At 41.6% G+C, this 27,525-nt stretch overlaps 1 long non-coding RNA gene across 1 annotated transcript; it reads left to right on the forward strand.

The window, feature by feature from the left end:
- Nucleotides 1-15,747: 15,747 nt before the first annotated feature.
- LOC146712620 (uncharacterized) lies at nucleotides 15,748-24,577 on the forward strand. Its single transcript, XR_014919057.1, has 3 exons — nucleotides 15,748-15,858; nucleotides 18,127-18,232; nucleotides 24,429-24,577. It is a non-coding gene; the product is annotated as an uncharacterized LOC146712620 (long non-coding RNA).
- The last annotated feature ends 2,948 nt before the right edge of the window (nucleotides 24,578-27,525 follow it).

Raw genomic sequence — 27,525 nt, forward strand, 5'->3', positions numbered from 1 at the left:
CCCACCACGACGGCTCTATTTTCCGGTCTTACCATTTAAAACAAAATCAGGAAAACTTCTCTTTACTCTCTGTCGCACTTGTGCTGAAATGAACAACCAACAAGGAGCCTGTAACCATAGTAACGAGGATAGAGCACTGAGAGGGGTTTGGACCACACCCGAGTTTAACCTCGCATTAGAAAAGGGTTATGAAATAGCTCGAATCACAGAGGTATGGCACTTTGAGAGACAGAGTAACACAATATTCACAGACTATGTACATCATTTCCTGCGCAAAAAACAAGAAGCTTCAGGCTACCCATCAGATGCTGTAACTGAGGAGGCTAAAAAGCTTTACATTAAAGACTACCAGGCTAAGCAAGGAATAACTTTAGACCCTGAAAACATAAAACTAAACCCTGCTAAAAGACAAATGGCCAAACTGTGTTTAAACTCTTTTTGGGGAAAATTTGGTCAGAGAAATAATCTCACACAGAGCAAACTGGTGAGTGACCCCGAGGAATTCTTTAACCTCATGTTCTCTCCAAAATACAAAGTGAGCTATTTCTCTTTTGTCAGTGATGATGTGGCTCTTATTCAATGGTGTTATGGTGACCTCTGCACTCCGCTCCCAAATTCCACAGATAACATCTTCATTTGCGGCCTTCACTACTTCATATGGGCGTATGAAACTCTACAGTTACTTGGATCAGCTGCAGGAAAGAGCTATTTACTATGACACTGATAGCGTAGTGTATCTCACTAAAGAAAATCAATCTGAACTAGAAACAGGCAGGTATTTAGGCGAGCTAACAAATGAGTTAGACCAGGATGATTTCATTACAGAGTTTGTTGCAGCAGGACCTAAGAGTTATGGTTACATGACCAGAAAAGGTAAAGTTGTTTTGAAAGCAAAAGGAATCACACAAACACATGATGTCTGCGAGAAGGTCAACTTTGAATCTGTAAAGACTCTTGTTGACAATTACATTGATAACTGTGAAGGAGGGTCTACACTTGAGGCCCCTCAGCACAGTATCGTTCGTAATAAATCAGCCTTTTCACTACAAAATTCATCATTTCCCAAAAAATTCCGTGTTGTTTATGACAAGCGTAGATTGCTGCCAGGAGGTCTGACTTTACCCTTTGGTTATTGATTTTTTGTTATTTGTTTTTGTTTGTTTTTTAAAAAAATGTTTCAGCCTGCTTTAATCGAGTTTGACCCCAGACTTCATGTGCCATTTTCCTGTATGGTTGTCGGGCCAAGTGGCTCTGGAAAGACCTTTTTTGTGAAATCTGTATTGGAAAACTGTGTACATGTTTTGAACAAGCTTATTGACAATGTTGTGTGGGTTTATACATCCTTTCAACCTCTGTATTCTGAGCTTCAAGAGAAAAATAAAAACATTAAATTCATCGAGGGCATTCCTGAATCATTTCAAGATGAGACCTTGTTTCCCTCACACCAAAGTCATCTCATTGTACTGGACGATGTTATTTTTCAAGCAGCTAATCATCCGGAAGTGGTCCGGATTTTCACTCAATACAGACACCATAAAAATATGAGTGTGATGATTTTGAGCCAGAACGTGTTTTTGCAAGGTAAACACAGCAGGACGATCAGTCTGAACAGTACTTACATGGTGTTGTTTAAAAACCCTCGTGATAAATTACAAGTTAATACACTAGCTAGACAAATATACCCAGGACGTGTGCAATACTTTTTGGAAAGTTTTGAAGAAGCTACAAGAGAGCCACATGGATATTTATTGATAGATTTAACCCCCACCTGTCCAGAGCAACTAAGACTGAGAACAGGGATACTACCCTCTGAAAAGCTGTGTGTTTTCTTGCCCAGGAAAAAATAATAGAAACAATGTCTGTAAGATTGAGAAGAAACTTAGCTTTACTGAAAACACTATCGACAAGTTCCCCTAAAATCCGTAAGGTTATTTTACAACAGTGCTCGCCCGATTTTATTCAGTCTGTTTGTGAGATTTGTATGAATCTTTTAAAAGGAAATATTCCAGTCACAGATTGTCAGCATAAGAAGTTGAGACGGTATAGAGAGAAAATCAGACAGATGGCCAGCAGACGAGAGGGTGTTAGAAAGAAAAGAAAATTAATCACTCAAAAGGGGGGTTTTCTGTTACCTTTGCTCACAACGGTTCTACCCATTGTTGCAGATCTGGCAATTGGGGCAATTCGCAAATAAAGATGCAGAAAATGTATCTGATCTCACCTGAGCAGATCAAACGCTTAAATGAAACACATGCAAATGCTTCTCGAGTGAATATCAGAGAGAAGGCGGAGGATGATCTGGATAGTCAAATGAGACAAGTACTGGAGACTCAAGGTCTAGCACCAGATGAGAAAATTAAAAAGTATAATATGCTTTTACAAAGGTATCTGGTGCTTGAGAGACAGAAATCAGATGAAAGCAGACATATAACACTGAGACTGCCCAGAGAGCATAAAGGGAGTGAGAGATCCGATGAATATCATCTGGAAGAAAGCGCAGAGGGGGGAAAGACGGGAAGTGTGAATAAGGTTTTACACGATGTTTTAACCCACATAAATCCACGTTCAAAGAGAAACACTGAATATCTAATGCGTAGAATATTAGCATCAAAAGGTCACATCGGCTGGAGTGAGGAGGGTGAATTGATGCATAGAGAAAAGCCCATAGTAGGTAGTCAAATGCTGGACCTGATGAAATTTTTAGCAAGTCCCCGTGCAAGTGTGAAACCCATAGGCTGGAGCTCTCTCGCGAGAATGTTGGCGGATGTAAAAATACCCCTATCAACTATTGGAAACTTATCAGCTAGAAGAGAAATAGCAGCGTTAAAAGGAGAAACAGGAGAATACCACACATCATCTGAGGATGATGTTATTGTTAAGAAAAAGAAGAAGAAGAAGAAAAGCAAGAGCATCACACCATCTTGGGTGTATTTCTGATGTAATCAAAAACCAAAAAATAAAACCTTATTGTTTTTAAAAGTTAATTGTTTCTCATGTTTTTATATAACAAAAAAGCACAAATACACCACTTTTTCCGAAAGAAAACGTTTGATAGTTTTATTGAAATATTTTTAACACAAATGACAATCATTAAAAGCTTTCAGAGAACACGAAGTTTGATTAAAATTGCTAGCCTTACATATTAATACACATCTGATAAATCGTTTTACAAAACACGAGACCATGCTATCATTTTTGATTTGGTCAGAGCTATATAAAGCAAGTACATCCTCATAACTCTTTCCACGCGATTTGTTAGCCAGAAAAAATATGCAGTGTTGGCCACATACCGTGGAGATTGTGGCTTATAGCTGTCTTTGATGAAAAGATACTCGTTTAGCATGCTTTTTCAAAAATGTTACAATACTTTTCGGGTAAAAAGGATAATCTGGTGGGAATCCAAATGAATCGTAAAAACTTGCACCTCCGTCTTGATCTAAAGAAATAGCCAGCCAGTGAGTTCCAGGTTTGTTCCTAGGATCTGTATTTATGATCATATATGTAGGCCGTTTAAACGAGCGTTTGAGTAATGTTAATAATTCATCTTCTGCATATACTCCAAAAAAACTATCGCCCACTAACAGTCTCATAATACTTTCCAATTCGTGATTGTTCATGATTCAATAAAAAAGTGAAACCTTAGTAATAATCAACCAAAACTTGTCTTTTGGAATTGATCTCGAGAATGGAATCATAACAAGCATAAACGATCAGTGTCGTTGTGTGAGGCAGGGGCACTCTGAAGCGCATTTCAAGTCTCAAGTTCCCATTTATCACAGGTGACAAGGCCTGATTGTCATCTGAAGGATTCATATTGAAAACAAACAATGTATATCCTTGTTCAAACTCCTGTCTGTCAATGCACAAGGACAAATCTTTCAGGTTTCTCCCGGTAGCAGTGTACAGGCTGTAAAACTCTCTTACGGACTGATTTTCAGCAAAATTGGGTTGAAACGCTTTGGCTGGTATTTGCTTACTCTCATGACACAGAGCCAAAAACTCTAGATTGTTGTGTTGGAAATTGAAAGGGCCTAAATCATATCGACCTGTAAAAGCCTCATGGTTAACCATGCCTATGACTAGGTAACGGGGAAGTGAGCCCAGAAACAGATTCTCATGATGTGATATCCGCGAGTTCTCGGGTATTGAAAATGTTTTTACATTAATCCGGGAGATGGGATACAATGCATTCGCTTGCATGAGAGCGGACGCATGGCCAACACGGACAGCGGGGGAGACCGTGACTTTCCTTACGAACAATGATGCCCCAACAATATTGAGATGGTAATTGGCATTTTGAGGCGCCATGAGGGTGAAAGCATCGTTGGCTCTTGTGAGTTTAATCCGTAGATCCACATTATTTAATAAGAGTTTTTCGCAGAAAAATATGTCTGAATGTAGCGGACCGATCACATGGAACTCTCGCGAGCGTTCACTGTAAACTGCCCTCCGGACTAAGCCCCTATTCGGCCCGTTATTGATAACATGGGAGTCGTGTGAGCCAGCAGTATCTTTGTAAAACAGACCTGCACTAAATTGAGTTTTCAGAGTTTCTTCTGAGTAATTTAAATATGTTTCAATTATGGCTCTATATGCATGTGTCGAACTCGCTTGTGAAATCAGTCTGTCGCCCAATGTGACGTCACACTGACTGAAGATGGTGTTTAAAGGGTAATTTATAATTCCAACATTAGCGTCTGCTGCAATATCGCTACCATCATGGTTTGTTATTTTCATTCTTAAACTGAGCAGTGTATCATTCAGATCTAAGTAATGCAAGCCATTTCCGGGGACATAAAATTCCAGAGGTCCCCGATCTGTGAGCGCTGTTACTGGTAGAATTTCTGAATAACATTTCTCCTCGATAGACATCTGAGTGAGTGGGGCTGTAAAAATATCTAACTCACTCAAGGTGCATTCGTTTGATCTCTCGTGAAGTAAAGACATTGCTGATTGCTTCTTAGTTGATGTTGTGTTTAGAATATATCAGTCTTGCGTCCTCTCCGTCTCACGGTTTTCCCACTCTGTCTCTTTTTCACCGTTTTCCTGCGCTTTTTAAACTCTCTCAACCTCTGACCAGGGGGCCGCTTCAAGGGTCTGCGCGAAATTAGGGTCAGCCCCGAACCCTCTTGCTGTTCTGGTGTGTTCGACCGAGTTAAATTTGAGAGTGATGAGGTGACAATATCAGAAGCAAAACCTTTGACAGCAGATTTGAGGTGAGGCTTTGCGATGCTCACACCCCTCTTTATGAACGGGGTTACAAATCTAAACAAGTTAGAGAAAATAGACGCTATTCCGCGCCCGTAAATTACAGGCGCACCTGAAAATCCGGCCTGCGTTTGATAATACCCTATAAATCTATTATTATCCTTTTTTTTTGTTGTTGTTGTTGTTGTTTTGAGTTATGCAAGATCCTTGACAGGCTGGAAATGTAGCTTTACTATCGTTTTACCGTAGGTAAAGTTTACAGGCTCGTTCTGATCGGTTTTGATTTCAATATGGATATTTTCAATTTGTCTTCGTGCAACTGGAATATAGTCTGGTTTGTTAAAAGATAGGGTCACGATATCTCCGTAATTGCCCTCTATTTTCACAGTACGCAGTAGCGGGGAGTAGCTATCACCCACGAGCTGTAAGGCTGCTATATCAGAATAACAGAATAGATGATAACAGCCAGCCTTTATATCTGCAGGATATGGTGCAAATTTGCGCTCAAATCGTTGCCATACACCTGCTGGTACACCAAGCATATATGCGAGAGGCGGAAAAAACCTTAGTTGATATATTCCCCCAGCTGTGAATTCAAACTTTTTAACAATGGGATGATATTTTAGATAAATATCAGAGCCGATACGCCTCAGGCAGGCCTCAATCTCAGCTCTCAAAGTTTCAGCATGATCATAAAACCCGGCGCGTATTTTGGTTTTAACTACGTTGTCAGGCTCAGCATCACCCTTTCTCCTATATTCAAAATAAGCCTTATCATTATGGAGATTAAGCCATGTATAGGGATATGAAATTTCAGTGAGAGCAACCTCCCATGACCCATCGAGATTGAGATGCTGGGCGAGATCCACACGGAAACAGCTACTGGTGTTAGTTTTAAATACATTCAAACTTGCATTTGATGGAAGCGTGACGTAAAAACCCTGCGACCTGACAGTCATTGCTAACCCGTTACCAAGGTTACCAAGGTGCGTGTGTGGTCCGAAGTTTGTTATGCGATGGTTTTAAGCTCACTGGCTTTAACCCAGCTATTAAATTTCTCAGGCCAGCTCCTCCATTTGACCAGGAAATAAACCTGTCCCCTCTGTTTACGTTTTGAGAGAATTTTCTCTATGTGATAGAGCTTATCCTTGACAAGAGTGATTTTCTGCAGCTCATGCTCATAAAAACTACCGATAATTTCTTCCCCGTCATAATCTTTGATTTTATAAACGGGAGGATCTCTAGGTATGCATTGGTCAATAGTAAACACTTCGCTTGTGAATGTTTGCTCATACCGCTTATCAAACACACCTCTGACTTTAGAGAGCCTAACATGATCACCTTTTTTAAATTTCATGGGGTTTTTTCTACAGCGAGAAGAGGTGCCATACAGGTTTTGAAATACTAAGGCTGTGTTGTCTGAATTTACTTGATTCGGGGTCATTTTTATGGAACGATGGTAACTACTGTTATAGCTGTCTAATAAATCTTGTAACACATCGATATATCTACGTGTATTTGCAGCAGTGAAATATCTATACATTTTACTTTTAAGAGTTCTATTAAACCTTTCACAAACTGATGCTTTTAGATTGCTCCCTGTAGCAAAATGATTTATACCATACTTTTTCATTAAAGATTGAAAACTGGAATTAAAAAATTCCTTACCGCTATCTGTTTGGAGTTTTTGTGGGATTTGGCCATGTTTCAAGACAGATTCAAATGCTTTAGTGACTTGAACGCCTGTTTTGTTTTTCAAGATTCTTGCATAAGCTTTTTTAGAGAAAACATCTATAACTGTAAGTAAATATTGATAGCCATCATTATGCTCGGCTAACGCTCTCATATCACAAAGGTCTGCTTGGTATTGATTAAGAGGTCTGGGGACAAACACACGGTTTCTCGGAAAGCGCAGGCGTGCAGCTCGGTGTAAGGTGTAAGCGTCTTGTCCAGAGAGGAATTTCAGTGCTGTTTGCGCGTTAATCTTTGTACCAGTTTCATCCTGTATGCTTTTAATCAATTTTTCCACACCGCAAAAGCTACCAGGGTGAGCTGGGTCATAATATGCACGTTTCAATAGATTCTGCTCTGCCATGTGTGATCTTTCAAGTTATGTTTAACTATGGTTTTATTTCATTATGAGCGGCTAGTTTTATGTCATGTAACGAGTTTGCAAATATATTTTTTATTTGATATAATTAATAACATTATAGTTTGTTTCTTTTCTAGTGAAAAAAATAATTAGTTTGATTTACTGCAACGCTTTTCCAAAAAAGTTTTATTTGATGTAACGGTTTTCCACAAACTATTTAATCTGATGTCATGGAAGCAATAGATTTGAATGGGTGCGAAACAAATAACAAGATTGATTGTTGCAATGCTTTTCCAAAAAAGTTTTATTTCAGGTAATGGTTTTCAACAAACTATTTAATCTGATGTAATGAACAAAACAATAAACATGAACAAGAAAAGTTCTAAAAACTAACAGAGAAAAACATTTAAAAGTAAAAATAAGAAAAATAAAAAACATGTTAAGAAAAATAAATGGTAAAAGGGAGAGAAGAAAAAACGATTATTAGGGGAGCCAAAGGGAGTATTTGTCATATAGTACTTTATCAATTGTGGTCCGGGTAACTTCTGTAACGCTTGACTCAATTTCTAACAGTGCGGTCTCTATATCACTGGCCTCTCGGAGTTCAAAGAGATATGCTTGGGCCACACCTCTGACTTGAGCCGCTGGTGGTGAAAAACCCTCTAACCGCAAAATTTGTAATAATGTGTTGGTGAAATGTCCATTCCATAATCTTCTGCTGAGTTCATCATAGTACTTGAAAAAGTAATATTTTTCCAGTGGGAAAAGACATGAATGTCGTCTTTGTGAGGGATGTGACACCTCACATCCTTGACAGACATCTTGTCTGTGTTTCTGGAGCAAGGAGTTAACGAGGTACTTTACAGTCAATTTTATAAGTTCAAAAACAGCAGTAGGGAGTAGAGTCGCGGCCTCATCGATGTCCGCGGGCGAAGGCTCGTTGTCTTCAGACTCTCGGAAAAGAGCCCGGCACACAGGGTCGCCCAAGGCCCACAGCGATGCACCGGAGATTGCGGTGCTTGAGGGGCTCTGCTCCGGTGATTGCCACCCGAGAGCCGCTAGTTGTGGATGGCTGGGCGAGTTCCAGCCTTGCGGTGATGAGGGCGGGGGTGGAGGCATAGCGGCCGGAGACGCTGAGGCCTGATGCGGGCTCTCGATCAACGGACTGGATGGCGGAGTAGCCAGATCGATTGGCGGAGTGGGTGGCGGTGTAGCCAGGTCGATTGGCGGGCTGGGTGGCGGTGTAGCGAGATCCATTGGCGGGCTGGGTGGTGGTGTAGAAGCAGCTGATGGTCGGAGGGATGATGGAGATAGAGAGCCGAGGGGTCCAAAGCTGTGGTTAGTCATGGTTGTTTTAAGTAGTGGATGAGAGAGCGATTGCGGTTTTTAAGGGCTAGGGGTAGGAGAAGGCGGGGTAAGGGGGGGCCGGAAGTGGGGGTGGGGGTATGTTGACCGTGGCGGGTTATTTCCAACCATCACCAGCTCAGTTGTACTTTTACTCATTTTGAACAGGAATATTGTCGCATTGTTCTCGGCCATCATGTTGAGCCAGTGCTGAGTCGGAATCCGAAGCAATGTGCTGAAAACCCCGGACTGGGAGTTTGTAAGGTCGATCACAAAATCATCTGTGCAAGCTTGCTCGCATGTTTGTCGACTAACTCTACATACCCATCTGCAAAATGGAGTGCTCTTGGTCTCCCACTGGGTGTATGTGACGGTTTTGGTCACCGTGTTTTCATTCCGGAGTCGTTTGTGTTCTTGGGTGAATGGAGGGAATGAGTGTTCCTGTTTGAAAACCCGATGCGTCTGTGTTTGCTGGTCTCTGGTTCGCGGTTGCTGAGAGCTGGTTTCCCGCACGCTTCTCTCTATTTCAGGGGTGGTAATGAGTGTAATAACCGCCCAGTCAGAGCTAGTAAAAGCGATTCGCGGTGTTAGCGGTCCAAAACTTTCACCGGCTTTGAGCTGATAGAAAAAGATTTCACTCTGTGGTAGGCTGAAGGCATAACCCCAAAACCTGCCATTGTTGAGGCTGAATCTTTGCTCCAAATGGTTGGCCGCTGCTGTTGGCTGCACTCTGCAGAGATGTAGTCTTCTGAGTTCAGACGCCGTGGCGGAAGCTCTGTAGCAGTTTACAGGAGTTTGAGAAAGCACCGTTAGGTTGGTAGGTCTCACGGCCATGCTTCTTTGAGAAAAAAGAGAAAGCTTGCTTGTTTTTTCTGAGAGAGAAAAAAACAGTTAAATTTAAGCTGAAATGTTAGATTATTTATCCTGAATGCCAGTAAGTGAATTAACCTATGGCTGAGAAGGTAAATCGAGCCTGGAGCGGATTGGCTAACCGGGGTGCGAAGGGATTATGTGATTGGCAGCGGGGCGCAGTGAGGCGGAGTTGGTCTAAGGGGGGAATTTTCAAACGAGGTAAGCAGCGCATTCGGGACCAGAGCGGGGAGCGAACAAGCAGGAAAAAATTGTGCTCTGGAAGCTGTTGCGGGTCGGTGCGATTAAGAGCGAGGTAGAACTTAGACTCTGCGTAGAATTTTAGAGGTAGCTAGCAAGAGGCAAGTTTTTGAAGAAAAAAGAGTAAGGAGCTTTCCCAATGTTTTTGGATTATAGCGCTTTTTTTTGGGGAATAGAGGGGTAGCTAACAAGTTATTCTAGGGGTTTTGGAGAAATCGCGGAGAAATTTTTAAAAGGAGTTTTGGCTTTGTTTGGCTGAGCATGAAGGGAGCCGCGGGGCGCTGAATTTGAGAAAAAAGACTAAGGATTTTTTCAGGATTTTCCCTGTTATCGAATATAAGGTTTTGGGAATAGAGGGGGTACCCTAACAAGTTATTGTAGGGTTTTGGAGAAATAGCGGAGGGTTTTTTAAGGAGTTTTCCCTGCTTATGTATCTAAGGATTAGGTTAAGGGGGCTGCGGGGATCGCGAATTTTTTCTGAGTATGAGTTTTATTCTAAATCTACAAATGCATATAAATCTAAATAAAGTTTTCCCCCAAGGCATGCAGCATGTGTTTGTGGCCATACTGAACGTTACAAAAGCACAAGTTTAACTAAACAATTTTAATATGGTTTAATACATTTTTAAACACATGAGCACGGAGCCCGAGAGAGCACGGTCCGGAGACACGGGCGCGCCCCCGCGCGCCCAGACACACAGCCTCGGGCGCGCGCGGGCGCGCGCACACACACTGACCCGCCACCAGATGGCGTTTTTTGAGCATAAAAAAATAAATAAATTTTTTAATTGCTTAAAGAAATAAAAGAATGCTAATTTGATATATAAGAAACTTTCTAAATAATCAATTATATTTTTATGAATATCATATTTTTTTATGAATATCATATTTTTATGAATATCATAATTTTATGAGTATCATATTTTTATTACTTAATTACTTCCTACTTCCGGAGCTCATGAATAATTTAATTACTTCCGGACTTCCGGAGCTCATGAATAATTTAATTACTTCCGGACTTCCGGAGCTCATGAATAATTAATGAGCTCCGGAAGTAACCTGTCACTTTTTTTGACGAAAGGGGTATAATATCACTCTCTAATAGTAGCTTAAAGCTTCTGCACCAATCATGGAGCACCAGGTTTAGAGCATGTGGATCTACAAAAGTAAGTCCCAGTAAGATGGGCTGAGCCTTACATACTAGAAGAAACATGTCATTCCCAGCAGATGAAGCGCCCTTTAAAGCAGGATCTCACTTTAAACCTAAAGAACTTGCTATGAGCATGCAGTGCATTCATGGTTATTATTCATACGATTGTGGGGAGCTAATAAAGTGCAACTATCACATTACATTTTATTATTAAATTGTTGTTAACAATCCCTTCACTTCTGCTTATCTAATTCATGGTTGCAGGATGGCTGACAGCTTCCATTAGGCAGGAGGTAATGTCCATTCTGGCCACAGTGCAACCCACAATGTGTAACTGACACTATTATATTGCATTATGTCACATTGTTACATCTTTTTAATAAATGATGACAGTCAGCTGAATTTGCTGCCCCCTTGGTGGAGGACATCAGGATCAGCAGCTGCTGCTCCATCACAAACACCACAGAAGAAGAACAACACTGGATCAGATTATCTGGACGTGTTTGACAGGGACAGTGTTCATGTTCATGGACATCAGGACAAAAACAGACGATGGAAACCTGCCAGATTTGAGCTAAACTGCTCGTTTCCATGTGTAGTCCCTGGGAGGTCACATGACCAACAAAGACACACAAGCTGTGTCCCAAAACGTCGGCTGCATCCTCCGGAGGCCGCATTTGAAGGCCGATGACGTCACAGCCAGGCGACGAAGGCTGTCCCGATTCCTCGACTCCTTCAAATGCGTCCTTCATTCCCCCGAGTTTGAAGGATGGGTTGGGTGTGTCCTTCGTGGCCCACCATATCCCAGAATTCATAGCGTGGCCCAGCCAAATTTCAGCTGCCAACAATGGTGGCCGCTACTAAGTTTTAAAATTTAACGAGGGAGTACTACTTACTTACAATGAATTCCTTACACTATATAATTTTCCCGTCAGTGTTGGGGAATTCTCAATGGTGCTTGGTGCCATACCCTCAGGGACTTTAATGTTATATAAAAACACTGACAGCTCAATATCTGCCTCAGTCACTCTCCCTGATCCAGCTGAGTCAGCAGTGGGAAAAATCTGCTTTTCACAGGAAATTGGTAACAACAATAAGAGAATACGTAGTTTATTCCAAGAAGATATCATGTCTCTCCCATATATAGAATATCTTACTGGAACCGACATGTTCCAGATATCACCTGGAAGACAGTCTGGATGATCCCATAAATATCTAATTGTGAACAAGGTGAAGGAAATCTCATATAAAATTCTTCATAAATGTTACCCAGCCAGTCACTATATGGTAACATTTAAAAGAGACATAAATACTAATTGAACTTTCTGTGGGGATCATCCAGAAACTGTGGCACATCTCTTTTGGTTCCTCTACACAGAGATTCTGGAAGAATTTAGCAGTTTTGTTATTGTCCATATTTTAAGGGAGTTTTCTTTACGATGGGAAAATGTTTTATTCTTTTTCTTTAAGTTCCCCAGGAAGAATGATAAATGATTTTTATAAAAAATTTGTTAATACTTTTAGCTATTTTATATCCATAAATGTAAGTTTATTAATAAAACACCATATTTCTGCCTTTTTATAAGGATATGAATTGTACATACAATCAATTTCAGACTCAACCAACAAAAAGCCTCTCAGAACAACATTTATATGTAGATTTTTTTCGCCTCCTCATATCATAATTTTTTTACTCCTGGTTCTGTATGTTCATGTTCTGGGCCCTGTTTCAGGAAGCCGGTTTGGAAAACTCAGAGTGAAAAACGACACTCACGGTTGAGTAACCCCGAACTGTCCAACTCGGAATATTCGGTTTCAGAAAGGCTGATAACAATTAGTTCAATCAAGGCGGAGTTGCTTTAACCCCAAGTGAAGCGCGCGGACGAGGATACATAAAGCCCTGATAAGCGGAGCACAGATTAAGCGAGTCACCATGGAGACGGAGGGAAAGAAGGCGCGGTCAATGTATTTTACAGCGCTTGAGGCCGAAATGCTGATGGCAGCATATGCCGATAACATGCAAATTCCGCGGAAAAAAGTAACACAGCGACAGCTGCAAAAGAAAGTGAGCATGCATGGCAAAACATAGCCGACAGAGTCAATGCGTGAGTGTTAATTTAAACATTGATCGAGGGATTTCCACCCATTTAACACGTTATTTTATCATATGTTATTTTATTTGTTATTTTATACATTTTATTTTGTGACGTGATGTGAGCGCAGGTGCAACCCAACAGGCCCCAAACGTGCCTGGCAGCAAGTAAAAATGAAATATAAAAATATAGTCCAAACAGGTAAGGTGTAATTGTATTATGAGCCATAGTGCTTGGTCTGTTTGTCCGATGTAAATCAATTGCAGTTAGAGGTTACATTAATTTTCTGTCTGTAAGCACTTATTGAAATTATCTGAGCACATTACAAGTACATATTTGCTTACTCTGTATGCTCAAATGTGACCCGTTATAGCCAACAGAAAAAAAGCGGAGGCCCGAAAAACAGGTGGGGGTCCTCCACCACCACCACTCACAGAGGCTGAGCAGTTGGCCCTCAGCCAAAACAGTGGGCGCCCTGTGGCCGAAGGCATCTCTGCGGGGACATCCTCTGAGTCAATAACCCCGCAAGACACAAGTGCCTACATAGGGGGTAAATTCAAAATAATACATGATGTGCATACATCCTTTCTTCACAGTCACCTTCGCAGTGTTACTCATTCATTTGATAAACTCTTTACCATAATGAATTATTTTGTAGTGAAGTTATTTTCCGACTGATTTTGCCTTCCCTCAGTCTTGGTTGTCTTTGAGAGCATAATGACAATGAAGTGTAAGGTGATTGGTATGTTTGTTAATTGCCATTTGGTCCCTTGTAAGTTATAAGTGACCTGTATAAACCTCATATTCTATCAGTTGATGGTGATGGTGTACTGCATCTGGTGCAGCCTCCTGTTGAGCCAGACCAACATGCAGTTGTGAGTAATACTCCACAGATTATATGAGTTTGCAGTAGAACAGCAATGTTGTTTATTTCTTTACTACAGGAAAATAATGAAGAAACATTGACAGCTGTTACAGAGGAGGAAGCAACAGAGACACTTTATGAGGTTTACATCTTTTAATACTTTGTGTACAGGAAACACAGGCGACCAATAAAGCCAGTTGAACAAAAAATCTGTTTATTCTTCTTTCAACATGTTGAGGTGATGGGTCAAAAGAAATGATTGTGACATATGGTGTCTCTGACTGCTCTTCCATCTTGTATGTCCGTGGGAGGGTCAGGATGTTCATGGTTTGGATCACTGCTGATGTTTGGTTCAGAAGGACAGTGTTCTCCTCTAATTGTGGCAATGTTGTGAAGAATCACACATGCCACAATAATGTCACATGCCCTTTCTGGGGTGACCCTGAGTCTTTGCAGGCACTGGAACCGGGCCTTAAGCATTCCGATAGTCATTTCAACTCTGGCTCTTGTCCTGCAATTAGCCAGATTATATCGCTGCTGTGGGCCCGGTTCAGGGTCAGGGTAAGGGGTAAGCAAATAGGGTAAACATGGATACCCCCTATCACCAAGCAAGTAGCCAGTGAACTCTCCTAAGACAGAAGGATACACTTCAGTTCAAATGTCCCTGAAGCAATTGGTCTTTATATATTTTAAAGTATTTTCAACTCACCATGTCCAAATTTTGTGCTCAGTGTACATTCACGGAATATTTGTGAGTCATGGACAGAGCCTGGCCACTTGGCTTCCACATTTGTGATAATGTTGGCAGCATCATATATGATCTTCACAGTGCAGAGAACACAAATTAGCATCCATTACTATAATGAAATAATTTGTTAGTTTGACATGCTACAGGGAACTATGTACCTGCACATTAATGCTGTGGAAAGACTTCCTGTTCACATAGTCTCCTTCATTTACTGAAGGAGCAATAATTGGAATGTGAGTACCATCTATACAGCCAATCACGCCTGGGAACCCTGAGAATAAATGTAAAATTTAAGTAGTAGTTCAAGTATCACCACATCATGAATTAAGTTTTGTTCATCCTGATACCTGCAATTTTGTGGAATCCCTCTTTAATAAATCTTGTGGGTCTATGACCGGGGAACACCACAGACGAGTACAGGAGACGTTTCAGTGCAACTGTAACATTCCTGACTGCCCGACAGACGGTAGCCTTGGAAACGTGCTCAGCGTCACCAATATTATACAGAAAGCTCCCGTTTGCAAAAAACCGAAGTGCAATACAAATAATATGTACAGAACTGAGAGCATGTCCGCGATGTGTCACATGCGTAATATATGGCCTGAGGATGTTTTCCAAATAAATTATAGATTGTGCTGAGAAACGGTAACGTTCGCACAGGAAATCATCAGGTAATGATAAGATGTCCAGACGCGCTCGAATCACTCTCTCCCGGCGGAGAGCTCTGCGGAGAATTTGGGCTTCGATATCTACCGGCTCTTCAAGGAAGGGACACGCCATGTCTGACACTTCCTACTGTCAGGTTTCCGACAAAGGGGCGGAGACAGTCAGGGTTAGTTGTGGTAAACCTGCTAGGGGGCAGGTTAGCTTCACGGCGTGTGTCGTCATAGTGACTCACTCAGGCTGCAGCTGAACTCGCTTTGTGAAACCGAAAACCCAGAGTTTTCGTTAACTCAGGGTATACTTACTCAGTTTTTCCACTAAACCGGCTTCCTGAAACAGGGCCCTGTTCTTTTGTAAACTTCATCTGTTTGTATGTTGTATACTCATTGTGTTTCAATAAAGTTCGATTTAAAAAAAGGTACGTTCTAAACGAAGCTTCAGACGTCACTGATCACGTGACTCTGGCCAAACGAATCAAGCCTCGACACGGTGCTTCTGAAGCAGCGCGTTGATCTTTCTGACACACGCACCGGAGCGTCAGCTTCAAGCGGACCATCACTACGTCTCACATCTAAAGGTGTCAAGGTAACTTTGAACTGAGTTCAGTCAATCTGGAGTTTTTCCAAGTTTTCTGTTGCTCTCTGTGAGAGAAGAGCGTTAAAGGCGGGGCTCTCCAGAGTCCAGCAAAACAGGAAACCACAGCTGGGTGTGTGTAAGTGTGCAAACCAATAGAATGCATCGTGGTGGGGGGGCATCACGGGCAAGAAAAAAATAAAATAATCGGTCGTACCCATGCTTCCCCGACGTCATGCCAGCGCATATTGGGAAATTCGTAGGCACCGATCGGTTTTCTATCAGCCATTTGCTGGGAGTAAGGGCGCCCTCCGTTTGCGAGGTGCGCCTGCTGCTGGCGGCACAGGGAGGAGAGGGCGGGGCGGCGGGGAGTCTCTGGCTGGCTGGAGCGGCATCTAATAACCAACTCGCAAAACAAAATAAAAACAACAAACAGATATTATGATACAGACTTATAATCTGCACCCATGTTTTTTCTACATTCTATAAAGTGAGCGCGAGAGCCCTCGGTGCGCCTGCGCGCTGCTGACGTCAAAGTAAACTTTATTGTCATCTCCGCTACAGACAGTCCAGCATATAGAGAGACGAGACGACGAGGCTGCAGTTACAGCGGTGCAAGTAAACAAACAATAAATATAAGAAGAGTAAGAAAATAAATCTACACTTTAGGACTCGGGGTAAAGGATCAATAACAATTTAATTTATAATTTACAGTTTGATGATTTAAAGTCTCACACAACCCGTCAAAAGGGGCGGGGCCGGCTGCTTCCAAGTAGAGCACATTTCATTTATAATGATGTAAATCCAAGCCCATCATGGATTCACGATCTGAATCCTGGGTTGTGTGAAATCCCAGAAATCAACCTTAGACAAAGTGAATCTGTGAACTAAGGTGTAGGTCTGTTAGGTTAATTGTGCTGATCCTCGGGTTGGGGGATTTGTGTTTGTACTGGAGCGCAAAATTCAAACCAATGGAAGATGGACAACAAAAGTTCAAAGCCATCAGGTGCTCAGGTTAGAAAAAAGAGAAAAGATGCAGGTAAGCAGATGTGTGATTGGATAATGGCAGCTCATCCTGAACCAGTCAGACTAAACTCCAAACAATACATTATGTTACAGATTTTAATATTAATTAGTCATTGTTACTTGTTGATTTGTCCTTTTCTCATTGTGTGACGAATTATGACGACTGTTTGGTAGCTGTTATTGTCTCTCTCTCTCTCTTCATGTGTGTTTCTCTGGTGAAACAATAGTTTTGTGTTAATGTTAGGGCTGCACGATTTTGCATAAAATGAGAATCATGATTTTTTGGCTTAGAATTGAGATCATGATTCTCTCATAACAATAAATAAACATAAAACAACAAATGTCTCACGTTTTGTTGTTGCAGCAAAATGTTGTCCTGCTTGAAATTCCGTCTCCACTGTTGCTCGACGCTGCATGTATAGAGCAGGTAGTGCAACAATAGAAAAATAGTTGCGGGACGGCACTGTGTAGCGTTTGTCTAGGGTGTTGATCGTTTTCCTAAATCCCTCGTTTTGCACAGTGTTGATGGAGCCATATCTTTGGTCAGGTGATAAGTGACAGCCTCCGTAATGTCTTTGTGCCTGCGGGAGTTCGACGGGTATGGGGAAGCGCTGTATAAGGTTCCCGTTATTGATGTTTGGGTGGTTGACCGGGACGGATTTTCTCTTGTCACTCTCTCGTCATCCCTGACGTGCTCGCCGTTGTTTTTTCCTGCTAATTTTAGCATCACACGGCACAGCTTCTGTATCACGTGGTATAAGGCTCCGCCCTCGTCATTTGTTGAGCAGGAAGAGTGAGCGCTTGTTTTCATGCAGAGTACGTCCCGGATCAAAATGTGAAGTTTTACAAATCACCACTTCTTTAGTGAATATCATTTCAGTCTCAGACAATCTCGTTTCTCTTACAGAGGTTGAATGCACCTTCTGCGGATGGCAGTACCACACAGTGTGCGTGGACTTCCCCTGCACAGAAGGCAACTACAAATGCTGTGAATGCTAAATAAACAGAAACAAATGATCCCTGTTGTCTTTGCTTGATGATTGGTTTGAGTCTTGACAATCCACATTGCTGGCGTTGCATCTTTCAATGCCAGCAATGGGAGGTATCAGTGCTCAAACCTTTTGTGTTTGTTTCCAACAAGTTGCCCACCTCGGGAAACAAAAATGTGTTCTTTTACTTGTCAGATGAACATATGAGACACTTTGACTCTTCAGTGCAGTGTGGAGCCTAACAAAGATCTGTTTTGTGTCCCAGCTGATCAGCAGGAGGAGGAGAGTCTGACGGAGCAGCAGAGGAACATTTTCAGCTACTTGGACTCAGCTCAGCCACTACAGAGGAAACAATGAGCTCAACACAGAAGGTGACAGACAGAGCAGGACCATATGACCAAAGATATTTATCACCATATACAGGGAGTGCAGAATTATTAGGCAAGTTGTATTTTTGAGGAATAATTTTATTATTGAACAACAACCATGTTCTCAATGAACCCAAAAAACTCATTAATATCAAAGCTGAATGTTTTTGGAAGTAGTTTTTAGTTTGTTTTTAGTTTTAGCTATTTTAGGGGGATATCTGTGTGTGCAGGTGACTATTACTGTGCATAATTATTAGGCAACTTAACAAAAAACAAATATATACCCATTTCAATTATTTATTTTTACCAGTGAAACCAATATAACATCTCCACATTCACAAATATACATTTCTGACATTCAAAAACAAATCAGCGACCAATATAGCCACCTTTCTTTGCAAGGACACTCAAAAGCCTGCCATCCATGGATTCTATCAGTGTTTTGATCTGTTCACCATCAACATTGCGTGCAGCAGCAACCACAGCCTCCCAGACACTGTTCAGAGAGGTGTACTGTTTTCCCTCCTTGTAAATCTCACATTTGATGATGGACCACAGGTTCTCAATGGGGTTCAGATCAGGTGAACAAGGAGGCCATGTCATTAGTTTTTCTTCTTTTATACCCTTTCTTGCCAGCCACGCTGTGGAGTACTTGGACGCGTGTGATGGAGCATTGTCCTGCATGAAAATCATGTTTTTCTTGAAGGATGCAGACTTCTTCCTGTACCACTGCTTGAAGAAGGTGTCTTCCAGAAACTGGCAGTAGGACTGGGAGTTGAGCTTGACTCCATCCTCAACCCGAAAAGGCCCCACAAGCTCATCTTTGATGATACCAGCCCAAACCAGTACTCCACCTCCACCTTGCTGGCGTCTGAGTCGGACTGGAGCTCTCTGCCCTTTACCAATCCAGCCACGGGCCCATCCATCTGGCCCATCAAGACTCACTCTCATGTCATCAGTCCATAAAACCTTTGAAAAACCGGTCTTGAGATATTTCTTGGCCCAGTCTTGACGTTTCAGCTTGTTAGAATTAGAATTAGAATTCAACTTTATTGTCATTGCACATGCACAGGTACAGGGCAACGAAATGCAGTTTGCATCCATCCAGAAGTGCTTTAGTGATATAGATATATTACAATATATATTAGCAATAATATAGATATGTAAGTATATTACAGAAATGGGTCTATTATGGTATGTTATAACGTACACAGTATGAAGTATGTTGTGAATATGCTATAACTATAAGTATGTACAGGCTGTAGTGAGTACAAGCTATGTACAGGCTATGAACAGGATATAAATATGAAAAACTATACAGAATATGAAATAAATAACTTTACAGAATCTGAGATATACAGCTATACAGAAATGGGAACTATGCAAGTTGTAAACAGTTGTAGGATTAAAGATTATTGAATGTAGAGAATGATTATTTACACAGAGCTATACAGTAGTGCAGTTAAGATAAGTGAGGGTGTGAATAATTTCTACAGAGGCTATAAAGTGCTAGTGGTTGTGAGTGGTGGTTCACTCCATGTTATTATTGTGTGTTTGAGGGTCCAGGGCCCTGTTTCAGGAAGCCGGTTTAGTGCAAACTCTGAGTAAGTATACCCTGAGTGAACGAAAACTCTGGGTTTTCGGTTTCACAAAGCGAGTTTAGATTCATCCTGAGTGAGTTACTATGACGACACACTCCATGAAGCTAACCTGCCCCCTAGCAGGTTTACTTCAACTAACCCTGACTTACTTTCTCCGCCTCTTTGTCGGAAACCTGACAGTAGGAAGTGTCAGACATGGCGTGCCCCTTCCTTGAAGAGCCAGTAGATGTTGAAGCCCAAATTCTCCGCAGAGCTCTCCGCCGGGAGAGAGTGATTAGAGCGCGTTTGGACATTTTATCATTTCCTGATGATTTCCTGTGTGAACGTCACCGTTTTTCAGCACAATCTACAATTTATTTGAATAACATCCTCATGTGACACATCGCGGACATGCTCTCAGTTCTGTACATATTATTTGTATTGCACTTCGGTTTTTTGCAAACGGGAGCTTTCTGTATAATATTGATGACGCTGAGCACGTTTCCAAGGCTACCGTCTGTCGGGCAGTCAGGAATGTTACAGTTGCACTGAAACGTCTCCTGTACTCGTCTGTGGTGTTCCCCGGTCATAGACCCACAAGATTTATCAAAGAGGGATGCCACAAAATTGCAGGTATCAGGATGACCAAAACTTAATGTATGATGTGGTGATACTTGAACTACTACTTAAATTTTACATTTATTTTAACGGTTCCCAGGCGTGATTGGCTGTACAGATGGCACTCTCATTCCAATCATTGCTCCTTCAGTAAATGAAGGAGACTATGTGAACAGGAAGTCTTTCCACAGCATTAATGTGCAGGTACATAGTTCCCTCCGCTTTTTTTCTGTTGGCTATAACGGGCCACATTTGAGCATACAGAGTAAGCAAATATGTACTTGTAATGTGCTCAGATAATTTCAATAAGTGCTTACAGAAGGAAAATTAATGTAGCCTCTAACTGCAATTGATTTACATGGGACAAACAGACCAAGCACTATGGCTCATAATACAATTACACCTTACCTGTTTGGACTATATTTTTATATTTCATTTTTACTTGCTGCCAGGAACGTTTGGGGCCTGTTGGGTTGCACCTGCGCTCACATCACATCACAAAATAAAATGTATAAAATAACAAATAAAATATAATAAATAACGTGTTAAATGGGTGGAAATCCCTAGATCAATGTTTAAATTAACACTCACGCATTGACTCTGTCGGCTATGTTTTGCCACGCATGCTCCCTTTGTTTTGCAGCTTGGGGGCGGTTGGTCAGGAAGTCCAGTAACCATTTGCAGATGAGGGAGCTGATGCCCAGGTCTGTCAGTTTCCTGATGAGTTGTGAGGGGTGGATTGTATTGAATGCTGAACTGAAGTCTATAAACAGCATTCTGGCGTAGGTGTTGTTGTTGTCCAGGTGTGAGAGGACAGAGTGCATTGCGATGGAGACTGCATCCTCTGTGCTCCTGTTCTGGCGGTATGCGAATTGGTGGGGGTCCAGGGTGGGGGGGAGACAGGATTTGAAGTGTGCTAGGACCAGCTGCTCTAAGCACTTAGTGATGATGGGGGTGAGTGCTACTGGGCGGTAGTCATTGAGGCAAGATGGGTTGGAGTTTTTGGGTATCGGGACGATGGAGGTGGATTTGAAGCAGGCCGGTACCACAGCGTGGGCCAAGGACAGATTGAATATGTCTGTCAGCACTCCTGCAAGCTCCCCAGAACACGCTCCAGGGCTCTAGAGTGCGACCAATTTGGTCGCAAATGCGACTACATCATGGCTGTATCCCGATTCAGGTTCTGCAGCTTTAAAGTCCTCAAGGGCCGCGTACTCAAAGACCGCTAAGGCCGAAGTGCGAGGCTCGTAGGCTCGTGAAATGGGACGTCTAGCCTCCGTCGCGCTGCCCAGGTTGCCTAGCAACCATGATACTAACAGCTGGAAACGTTTCATACAGCTTTGTTTGACAGAAATGAAGGAGAAAATATTTTGTTCATTTGTTTCTACATGAGCTCTGTGTGATTTGATGAGTATCTGAGGCTGAGACCACAGGACTGTGAAACATGATTCTTGGGCTTCATTTCTGTGCTGAACAGTCGTTTAAGATTAGCTGTAAATAACAATTAGCTGATGTTGTTCATGAGACTAAAGTCATCTCACTGTGGTAATGTAAATATAATATGGCCAATATTATAGTTATTATATTAATCACTTCACTCACAGACAAGTATCTGTGACAGTGTGTATACAGATGTATCATATATAAGAGACAAATATTGTTCTTTTAATATGTTGGTACTAAATTTGGCTCAATGCTTACATATATGTGTAAAAAGCAAATGTACAAGCTGTGATAACTGTGTCTGATAGAATGAAGAGTAGACTGATATATGAAATATTCCTTTATTGGGTGAGAAAATCAGACCATGTCATAACTGCTTTAAGTCACACAGAATAGACATCAGAGCCTTAAACAGGCTGACTTCTGCTAAATGGGTCAAACTGGGCAGAAAGTCTACAAACACATAACATCCTTATAGAATATGATATGATAGAATACTATAGATCAACTTAGGTCAGAATATATAAAGCATATAAACAGTTACAGCAATATGATGCAACAAACACAGCAGGTACTGATCCAAAATACTCAAAGCTTCATAGAACTGCAACTAGCAGTCCTATTCTAGCAGTGCTTCACAAACAGGGAACAGTCTGTCTATTCTCTCCATCTGTCAGCTGCTGCTGGCTCTTCCTCCTCCTCTTCCTCACACACTGCTGAGTTTGTCCTGGTGGATCATCAGGGGTGCAAAGCCTCACAGATGATGTGCAGCAGTGGGTCCCTCAGTCTGTCCTCACTCTGGACACTTGCAGTCGTCACACATGGAAATCAAATGTGTGATAAGCTGCAGGATTCAAACACAAGTGTAACTTATAAACACATGTTCATACTTTTATTCCACAACCAGAGAGAAAGAAACAGAGAGAGAGTGCAGGACAGACAGACAGGTGACAGTCTCAGGTGTACACACTGCTACAAACAGGAGGATTTAGTGTTTGTGTTATTACGAGTGTAAACAAGAAGAGTTCCAGATGGTGCAGTGGACACATGTGTGACTGCTGTGATTAAAGCATCTTTCTTTCAGCTTAACGAGTGAACCGTCAGCTCGTTCAAACACACGTTAAAGTCCGTTTGGCTCGACACCACCGAACAGAGGCAGCAATATAACACAGCTAACATTAACAGTGCAGTGGATCCTGCTGGTGCCGTGATATTCAGGACTGCAAACCGAGCAGCATCACTGACTTTCAGCTTGTTGTGTTTGTGGATATATGACTGACTTTAATTATCCACAAAATCATCACATTCTCTGTCAGATTAAGGTCGACTATTGAACGGCGTATATTTTAAAGGCTTTAAAACCAAGTTAACGCTGAAAGTACAAACATCACTAATGTCACATAACTCTGCCGACAAGGCATAGCTATGGCTATGAAATGCTCTTTGTGTATCACTTCTTCATTATGAAAGATGTCATTAATGCACTAGTAATGTCTCATCTGGAGTATTGTTCAATCATTTGGTCAGCAGCTAATAAGACAGATCTTAACAGACTTCAGTTAGTCCAGAATAAGGCGTCCAGATTAGTGTGAAGATGTTCATACTATACTAATATTGATAAAATGCACAATAATCTTCCTTGGCTTCCTGTACAGGCTAAAGTATCCTATGGCTTACTTGTAGTTCTAAAGAAAGCAATTCTGTTAAACACACCACATTTATTCTGCTCAGCTGCAGTATCCAGATGAAATACATCATCATATTACACAGTTTTCAACAAACTGCAATTTAGTAAATGCTCGAGTTAAAAGTAACGTTTTGTAAAACTGTTGCATTTAGAGCAACTTTTAAGTGGAATAAGTTGCCTTAAAAAATTAGAGAATTATTCAAAACTTCAATGAACACTTAAAAGCCGATTTACAGAGCTTTTAGTTGTTGTAAATATTGTAAGACATGATTTGTTTTTGAAATTTGTGTAATGTGCCTCAATGTTATTGATATTATTATTATTATTATTGATTGCTTATATTTGAACAATTGTGAAACCTCACTGTGGATGTAAGAGTGAAATTATGTGGATATCTTGAATCCACTTTATTGTGTAATATTTTATGTGAGTATTTGACGGAAGACGAGCAACATCTGTTGTGGAAGCTAACGGGGTTCCTTTAGAATAAACAAACATAGGATTTATTATCACTGAATAATTCTGTATAAATCTATACAAATTATAGAAATATGTAATAGGAAACAACAAAATAATCTAAATTATAAAATAATGTGTGTGTGTGTGTGTGTGTGTGTGTGTGTGTGTGTGTGTGTGTGTGTGTGTGTGTGCGTGCATGATTTTAGTGTTTGAACAGTCATGAATTATCTTTAACAGCAGGTTGGATGTAATGTGTTTCTACTACCAGCAGGTGGGGATAAGAGACCTTTAAGGTGTTTGGTGCCACGCTCCACCTTCAGGTTTAAAACTAGTGTTAATGGAGTTTGAAGGTTGAGTTTGTTCCATGACTGCATTTCACTCACTGCCTCTGTTTGTATCTCTGTCACTGCAGGACCAACATGGAGGCAGAAGTCAGCGCTCTCAGGAGGCCGACAAACCTCACAGAAGAAAGGGAGAGAAAAAACACACCTGTGACGAGTGTGGGAAGGGTTTTACTGTGAGGGCTAAACTAAAACGGCATCAGGTCATCCACACTGGAGAGAGACCGTTCAGCTGTGACTTGTGTGGAAAGTCTTTTTCCTTGAAGGGTCACCTAAAAACACACCAACTCATCCACAGTGGAGTTAAAGCGTACAGCTGTGATCAGTGTGGCAGAGCTTTTACTCACAGTAGCCACTTACAGAAGCATCTAGTTACCCACTCTGGAATTAAGCCATACAGCTGTGACGAGTGTGGGAAGGGTTTTACTGTGAGGGCTTCACTAAAACAGCATCAGGTCATCCACACTGGAGAGAGACCGTTCAGCTGTGACTTGTGTGGGAAGGGTTTTACTGTGAGGGCTTCACTAAAACAGCATCAGGTCATCCACACTGGAGAGAGACCGTTCAGCTGTGACTTGTGTGGAAAGTCTTTTTCCTGGAAGGATTCCCTAAAAACACACCAACTCATCCACAGTGGAGTTAAAGCGTACAGCTGTGATCAGTGTGGCAGAGCTTTTACTCGCAGTAGCCACTTACAGAAGCATCTAGTTACCCACTCTGGAATTAAGGCATACAGCTGTGACGAGTGTGGGAAGGGTTTTACTGTGAGGGATAAACTAAAACAGCATCAGGTCATCCACACTGGAGAGAGACCGTTCAGCTGTGACTTGTGTGGAAAGTCTTTTTCCTGGGAGCATTCCCTAAAAACACACCAACTCATCCACAGTGGAGTTAAAGCGTACAGCTGTGATCAGTGTGGCAGAGCTTTTACTCAAAGTAGCAGCTTACAGAGGCATCTAGTTACCCACTCTGGAATTAAGGCATACAGCTGTGACATCTGTGGAAAAACTTTCAGCCAGAGAGAGAGCCGAAATACACACCTACGCATTCACACCAGACATGATGTGTACTGCTGTGAACAGTGTGGCAAATACTTTACAACAGACACACAGTTACAACAACACATATTTACCCACACTGAGGAGAGACCTTATCAATGTGACCTGTGTGAGAAGACTTTTAAATCTCCACGTCACCTGAGACGACACCAACAGATCCACACCAGAAAGAGACTCTACAAGTGCAGCTACTGTGAGAGAAGCTTCTCACAGTCAGGTCATCGTAACATTCATGAACGTGCACACATGGAAGGAAACTACAGCTGTGACCAGTGTGCCCAAACATTCACCTCATTGTCTGCTCTGTGCAAACATCAGCGTGATCACTCAAGGCTGAAATCACTCCCATCACTGGATCACAGTGAATCTGAAGACACAGAAAGATCCTCTGGTTTCTGTGTCAGACTCAAAAAGCTTGAGATCAGGCTCCACAGAGTTCAGATAGAATCATTTAAACTTGTGTTGAACTGAACTGGTTGCTGGGCTGAACTTCTACATAATACAGATCTACATGGGATCTTCTTTTCTGTTGTTTTACTGAGTCAGTTTTGTCCTTTTTTCTCTGTCCTGGTTTTGCTCGTCTGTAAATGATTGAAACTCAGTCAAATAGTTCATTGTTCTCCAGCAAAACATTTTGGAAACTCATGTTTAACCTTTAAAACACTGACATGTTTTAGCACACAAGGCTTCATCGGGGAGTTCACTCATGATTGGACCATGAGAACAAAGGTTTTTAGTTCTTTCAAAGAGAGTCTTGGAGATGTTTGATGTTTCTGTTTTTCTGAAACCACCTGAAAGAAAAACTATTTTTCTTGCTTTATGTAGTGTGGAAGTTTTTAATGTTTCTTCATCTGTTATGTTCTTGAATGTGTTCACGTGAAGATGGTATAAATAAACTGTTGTCAGAGATTTACAGTTATCAAACAGGTGAATAAACAACACTGAGACACTTGGAGACGGTTAACGTGCTGCACGGGTGAGGGCTCAGAGAGGACTCACACCGAGCTGCAGTAGTCGTTTATTATTTATAGCAGGGTGAAACAAGCATAGCAGTTTCCTCTAATTTTGCATATATGTGTGTGTGTCTAAGTTCATATAAATGTCATAGGGTGAACTTCCTCTTTCTATAAACAGAGCGAGTAGTACATTTTGTTCTTTTCCTATTAAGAGTAAAATATGAACATGTACTTTAATGCAACATAAATCTCATAAAAGCGTTTCTTCTTTAACATCCCCTCCTGATGTTAATATTTTTCACTTAATCATACTTTATTATCAGCCAACAATCACTTGCTTATAACATTTTCAATTGTAGCATCATTCAGTATGTGTGTGTGTGTGTTTCTATACTAAATCTTCTACATCCGGTTCATTTTCTAGTGGCAGTCCAACATAGGTAATTACTGTGGCCTGTACCATTTTGTCAATCATGGATCTTATGCATGGTAGGATACATGTAGAAAACAAGCACAATAATAGAAGCAGAACTCCTATCAGTACGAGTCCTTTTATCACGAGGGTCTTCCAGCTGCCACTCAGCAGCCAGGTCAGCCAGTCCTCATTGTTCGTGACATAGTCTTGTTGCTGCGCATTACTCAGTTGTCGCAACTTGTCTAGGGCGGTGGTCATGGTCAAGGAGTGCACGTTGTCCAGGATATAGGTGCAACAAGTGGTGTTGAATAAGACACAGAGGCCCTCTCTCTCAGCGAGAATCATGTCCAGGGCGACCCTGTGTTGCATGACCACTATTCTGATCGCGTCGATTTCCTCATTCTGAGCCTTATTTATCTTTGTTGAGCTGTTCAGGAAAAGTCCAAATCGGTAGTCAAGAGTCTCAATTCTTAACGTGTTTTTTCCAGTTCCGACCCATGGGAACAGTGAGTGCAGGACCTTCTGTCTGGTGGTCCACAACTTGAACTCCGCTGGTACATCACTGCCCCAGATTGGGTCATGGGGTTGCACGTCATCAGCCATGAGGACAGGGCCATTTTTGTTGTTGTTGTTTGTTTTTCCTTTTGCTCTGTGCAGCATTTTGGCAGCATTTTTAAATTTCTCTTTGTATTTTTTCTTTCTTTTACTAGTGAAGAGATGTAGCGTGAACAGTTATACA

This window comes from Copadichromis virginalis, linkage group LG3, assembly GCF_057382275.1.
Source record: "Copadichromis virginalis isolate Kocher_CV1m ecotype Utaka linkage group LG3, C_Virginalis_male_GT1.1, whole genome shotgun sequence".
Taxonomy (NCBI): domain Eukaryota; kingdom Metazoa; phylum Chordata; class Actinopteri; order Cichliformes; family Cichlidae; genus Copadichromis; species Copadichromis virginalis.